Genomic DNA, 6,443 nt, shown 5'->3' on the forward strand with positions numbered 1-6,443 from the left:
AGCTTCTCACATTCTTGCCTCCACCTCCTTTTTCAACAACAGTGGGGAGCAAGAACCAGTCTGGCAACTAGTAACTTTATGGTAGTAGCTGAAAGAAGGAGAAAAAAGGCTGAACAGATGGTAGGAGAGCTGTTCAATGCCCGGAAAAGCAAGGGGATGAGAAAAAGAGGTGTGAGCCATAGGTTGGGAAACACTGGCCCGGGGCACAAAAAAAGCAACTTGGGTCAGCCGTGGGTGGGTCACCATACCCAGTAAATTTGGATTCGTAGGTCGTCATATCAAAAAGGGCGGAAACCACTGACATACAGTTGGCCCTCCAAAGCTGCCATTTTCTCCAGGGGAAGTGATCTCTGTAGACTGGAGATCAGTTGCAATTGCAGAAGAAAGCCCCACCTCACCTGGAGGTTGGCAACGCTGGCTCTGCATGAAAGCGGCTGCCAATCAGAGAAGGTTGCTTTTGTATGTTTGGGTGATTATATTGTTGGCAGCCTTCTTGCTTGTTTGCTAGTCAGAGAAGACCAACAGCCCATCACAAGACATGCTGGGGATGCCATAGCACTTGCTGATAAGTGCACTAGCGTTGTCTTTCTTCTTGAGTCTTGGTGGGATAAAACTGGTCTTGAATGGAGCACACCTCTACACAAAGAACAAGAAGTGAATTTTGGATTAATCCTCACTAATTGACTGAGGTGAACCGATCCCAGGCAGGTGCATCCCATCTGTGTGCCCCTGGTTTGGCACAGGCTTTGACTGTGTTTCTGGGCTTGGCAGCCTCACCCTGGGGCTGCACAAGGACCAAGCCCTTCCCCTTCTTTGGGAACTGAAACCAAAGGGCCTCTGTTCCCCAAAACAAAGAGCTGCTCCCAGCTTTCTTTTTCTTTTTGGAACACCTCTGCACCTACAGGGAGTGTCCCTCCCAAAGCACCTGCCTCCATCTTGGGAGGGTGCTTGGCCTGGAACCGCCCCACATTCTGTGATTGGCCCTGTTGCCCACAGTAACCATTTTGTGATTGACATCCCTGTGGCAGCCTGCTCTCTCTCTCTCTCTCTGTGTTTGTAAAGTGCCATCAAGTACAGCCGACTTATGGTGACCCCAGCAAGGGGCTTTCAAGGCAAAGGAGAAGCAGAGGAGGTTTGCCATTGCCTTCCTCTGCAGAGTCTTCCTTGGTGGTCTCCCATCCAAGAGAACCAACCCTGCTTACAGCAACCCCAGCAAAGGGCTTTCAAGGCAACAGAGAAGCAGAGGTGGTTTGCCACTGGCCTTCCTCTGCAGAATCTTCCTTGGTGGTCTCCCATCCAAGAACCAACCCTACTTACAGCAACCCCAGCATGGGGCTTTCAAGGCAAGTGAGAAGCAAGAGGTGGTTTTGCCATGGCCTTCCTCTGCAGAGTCTTGCTTGGTGGTCTCCCTTCCAAGCACCAATCTTGCTTGGCTTCTAAGATCTGATGATATCGGGCTATGCCATGCCACTTTCCCTCCTGGGTGCCTACTAGCCTTTTTCAAAATTCCAAAAACTCCCTGCAAGTTCAGCAAGGTTGGGGACCTCTAGATTAAGCAATAGATTAAGCAATGGACTACTGGTGTGACCCAACAGGGCTCTTCTGATGTTCTTATGCTACTCTCATGGATTCCTTCATTCTAGTCACTCCTCTCTCTCCCTTTGTCAATTCAATTCAAATACCTTTTATTGGCATACAATATTAGAAGCATTTCCCAATAATACAATCCAAAAGAAATTATAAAATAGATAGCCGTGGCTATGTCAGGCCTAACTCAAGTTGTCACAAGCTAGATTTGACCATACAAAAGATGCCTGAATCATAAAATAAATTGGCATGTCCACCATGAAGGCTCTCTCTCTCTCTCTGCAATCTCTCCATCCTAGCTTCAATAGCTAGCTAGAAGCCTTTACTTTGCTTTTCCTATCCAGCATGGTGTTCTCTTACAATAAGGGACCTCTATTTATTTTCTAAGTAACAAGCCTGTGAACTTTATTCCTCAAGCAGCCAAACTGTAGAATTCCGCTGTGCAGAGACTCCACTCTGCTTTCAGTAGCCAACCTCAAGGTGGGGCCTGGAGTTCTCCCAGAATTACAACCTCTCCAGAGATCAGTTCCCCTGGAGAAAATGGCAGCTTTGGAGGACAGACTCTACGGCGTCACATCCCTCCTGAGCTCCATCTCCAAACTCTGCCCTCTTGAGCCAGTTTGGTGTAGTGGTTAAGTGTGCGGACTCTAATCTGGGAGAACCACTCCTCCACTTGCACCTGCTGATGTGACCTTGGGTCAGTCACAAGCTCTGGCACAGCTGTTCCTGAAAGAGCAGTTTGTGTCAGAGCTCTCTCAGCCCCACCCACCTCACAGGGTGTCTGTTGTGGGAAGGGGAAGGGAAAGGAGTTTGTAAGCTGCTCTGAGACACCTTTGGGTAGTGAAGGGCGGGGTATAAATCCAATCTCTTCTTCTTCTTCTTCTTCTTCTTCTTCCTCTTCTTCTTCCTCTTCCTCTTCTTCTTCCTCTTCTTCTTCTTCTTCTTCTTCTTCTTCCTCTTCTTCTTCCTCTTCCTCTTCTTCTTCCTCTTCTTCTTCTTCTTCTTCTTCTTGGAATTTCCCATCCTGGAGTTGGCGGCCATGGAAGCCTGCATCTGGGCCCGAATGGCCACTTAGTTAGTTTGGGGCAGATGTTATTTACAACTGCAACCCTTGATCACACAGTGGTGTCCTGGTGGTGCTAAGAACAGCATGGAATAGCTTTTATGAGACCCAATATCTGGCTGATGAAATCTGAGGCTTCTCCAGATCTTTAGCCTCCGCATCCCATAATATAGTAATATCTATTGTCAGCTGCCAGGAACTAACATATGAATTCGCTCTTCCGACATTTGATGTGCCTTTAAATCGTTACGCGGCTTTCCACCTTTTTGGAGTTTAAAGGTTTGGTGTGTGCTCCTTCTCTCTCTCTTTTTTTTCTTGCGTTGAAAGTGTCTTTTCACTTAAAAGAACTTCGGCATTCATGCAGGATTTATAGAGATTGATCTGAAGTAATCTTTCTTTGCCTTGATGAGCGATATTTGAAGCGGTCCTTCCCATGCAATAATCACCCGCTGCATATAGAACTGCAGCCAGAGATGTCTATAATGTACTTTTTTAAAAAATCAAAAGCAATTAGGAAGAGCAAAATTATTCCAAAGAGTCCGAGATCAAACAAAAAAAAAAAAACCCACAACCCACACCACACTATCTACAGAGAAGGAAACGGGGGATACTTTCTCGCCCTAACAAGGAGGCAGCGAGAGCTGCCTGCAGTTCTAAGTTAACTTCGGCCCAGGCTTTGATCGCAGCGGGAGGGCTCATGTTAACCATATTTGCAATCCTCGCTTAAAACACAGGGGTCAAGCAGGTATTTTTAATTCCACTCTGAAGACCGAGAGAGTGGCTTTCCTTTCCGCCTGGAGCTGGGGAGCCTGGGAGTGCTATTTGCAGTCCCTATTATCTAGCTTCCGCATAATTGGCACTGTTTTGTCCCGATGTTACCTTTGCAGGCTTAAGCGTTTTAGGATGTGTGAGCCGGAACACAGGAATGCACATGGAGCTGCCTTATACTGAGAAGTTCCTGGAGATTTGGGAGTGGAGCCTGGAGAGGGAGGGTGGACTTTGGGGAAGAGAGGAACTTCCGTGGGGTATAATGCCATACGGGCCACTCTCCAGAGCAGCCGTAGAAAAGAGCAAGAGTCCAGTAGCACCTTAAAAGACTAACAAAATTTGTGGCAGGGGAGGAGCTTTTTCGAGAGCTCCTCCCCTGCCACAGTTTTTGTTAGTCTTTGAGGTGCTGCTGGACTCTTGTACTTTTCTACTGCTACAGACAGACCAACATGGCTACCCATCTTGATCTATCTCCAAAGCAGCCAGTTTGGTGTAGTGGCTAAGTACGTGGACTCTAATCTGGGACAACCGGGTTTGATTCCCCACTCCTCCACTTGCACCTGGCTGGATGACCTTGGGCAAGCCATAGTTCTGATAAGAGCTGTCCTTGAAAAAAGAGCAGTTTCTGTCAAAGCTCTCTCAGCCCCGCCTACCTCACAGGGTGTCTGTTGTGGGGAGGGGAAGGGAGAGGAGTTTGTAGGCCGCTCTGAGACTCCTTTGGGTAGTGAAGGGCGGGGTATAAATCCAATCTCTTCTTCTTTCTCCAAGGGAACTGATCTCTGCAGTCTGGAGATCAGTTGTGATTCCAGGAGATCTCCAGGCCCCACCTGCGGATTGGCAATCCTAATTGCTGATTCAGACCTTTGGTTGCTAAAGAGCAGAATTGCTACTCGGACTGACGGTGGCTCTCCAGGGTCTCGAGCAGAGGTCTTTCACATCACCTGCTATCCTGATCCTTTTGACCAGAGATGCTGGGGATTGAACCTGGGATAGGGTTGCCAACTCTGGGATGGGAAACATCTGGAGACTTTGTGGGTGGAGCCTGGAGAGGGCAGTGTTTGGGGAGAGGAAGGACCTTGGTGGGGCACAATGCCACAGAGTCCACCCTCCAAAGCAGCCATTTTCTCCAAGCCAATGGATCTTGGTCATCTTGTGGGGGAACAAAGATTATATCTTGTTTAAGCAAATCTTTTATCTGAAATGCGTTCTAAAAAGCTTCTTTGTCAAGTCTCTGATAGAATATAGAAACGGCTTGCAAAGAGAACAGTATCCAGAGAGGAGAAGTTATCAGCTCACCACTAGACTGTCTTCGGGAACATGTTGCTTACACTTAACTTTGTCACTATGGAGAAACAGGAAGCAAGACAGAATATGGGAAAAGCACCCAACTCTTACGGGAAAACAAGAAACTAGCTAGCTTTTGCAACTTAGATCGAAACCGCATAGTGCTTAGTAGAGAAGCTGGCTTGCAGGTGCAAGGAATTATGGGATTCTTAGGCCCCTGCCACACAGGGGGGGAAAAGAACGGCCGAAGTGCGGCGCCGCACCAAAAGAGACATGCGGCGGCGGGATCAGATAGATCCCCTGAGCCGCCGCGCAGTTGCTCCCTGGCACGATCAGATGCCGGGGGAAGCCACTGCAGGGAGAGCGAGGCAGCCGAACTTCGCATGTGTGCGCGTGTGCAGCTCAGCCGGGAGCCTCGATTGCTCCTGCAGACGGGTGCGCCGGCGATCTCATGGCCGCACTTGCTGCGCCGTTCCAGGTTGGTACTACCTTTTATTTGGGGGTTTTTTGCAGCGGGTTTTAGGCCGGAAAGGATGGATCGGGGATGGGTGCACGCTGATTCCCAGATGTTGCGGTGTGCTCACGCCCGTTTGTTGCGCCCCCGATCCGTCCCTCTTCTGGCCCAAAACCTCCCGTGTGACCGGGGCCTTAATTTACCAAATTTGGAAATCAATAAGGTTTAAGGAAGGGTTGTTTTCGGTAGGAGTAACTCTGGCTGCGTCAGCCTATGGGCAGCGAAGCGAAATCACAAAACGACGGGTCATAGGCAATGTTCCCTCTAAACTGTGGAGTCCTGTGAGCAAAAATTCTACTTTCTGAGCTACTAGCATTAAAGTTGTGAGCAGGTGATTTGGCTACTACATAAATTAGTTTGCTCTGGAGCCATCCTTCCTGAGCGAAGACAAAAATGTGTGAGCCGCCAGGGGCTAAAAACCTGTGAGCTAGTTCACACTAACTCAGCTTAGAGGGAACACTGGTCGTAGGTTGTGTTTATGCATGTAATTATATGAATGTTGTATATAATGTGTGCAGGACTGGGAGCGGGGCCTGGTGCGGCCTGGTCCCAGGAGAGACCTGCATGGCAGTGAAAGCAGGCAGCCTACAGTCCCCATAAGGCTTAGCAATGGGCTGTAGCCAATCAGAGAGGGAGATTCTGTGAGGAGATTGTTGCATACTGTGAGGAGAGTCGGTCTTAGCTGTTAACTGTGGAAAACGGGGTGCTCTTTCGGGTCTCTCTCTGCGGCCTGGTCTCACTTTGGGGACAGGCTGGTCTGGGGGAGAGGAAGATCTCCCCTGGGCTCAGCGTGAGTGCCAGGCAGGCTGAGGCCTGGAAGTAGAGCAGGTTGCTGCGTTAGTTTATGTTTATTTTGCCTTTTCACACTGTTATACCCTTTTTATGCACCTTGCCTTGTCTTGTTTTCCCTGCCCCAGTGTTGTTTTTAATAAACCCTTCCTGTTTAATTATTTTCTCTGCCTGGGTCAATCATAGGGTTGCCAACCCCCCCGGTTTGCCAGGGATCCCCCGTTTTGTTTTGGGGGGGTTCTGCCTGCCGCCGGCCAGAGGGCCGGGGGGGGAAGCCCCACCCCCAACACCCACCGCCACCCATCTCTCTCCCTTTAAGGGTGTGCAACCCGTGTTTCATCCCAAGCGCGAACTCCGCAAGCTTGCAGGGAAAAGCCAGCTTCGTTCTTAAAAGGGAAACGCAGCTTCTCTTAAAGGGGAAACGCCGGCTGCCGGCTA

This window comes from Gekko japonicus, unplaced genomic scaffold (genome assembly GCF_001447785.1).
Source record: "Gekko japonicus isolate JY-2015 unplaced genomic scaffold, Gekko_japonicus_V1.1 scaffold1016, whole genome shotgun sequence".
Lineage (NCBI taxonomy): Eukaryota > Metazoa > Chordata > Lepidosauria > Squamata > Gekkonidae > Gekko > Gekko japonicus.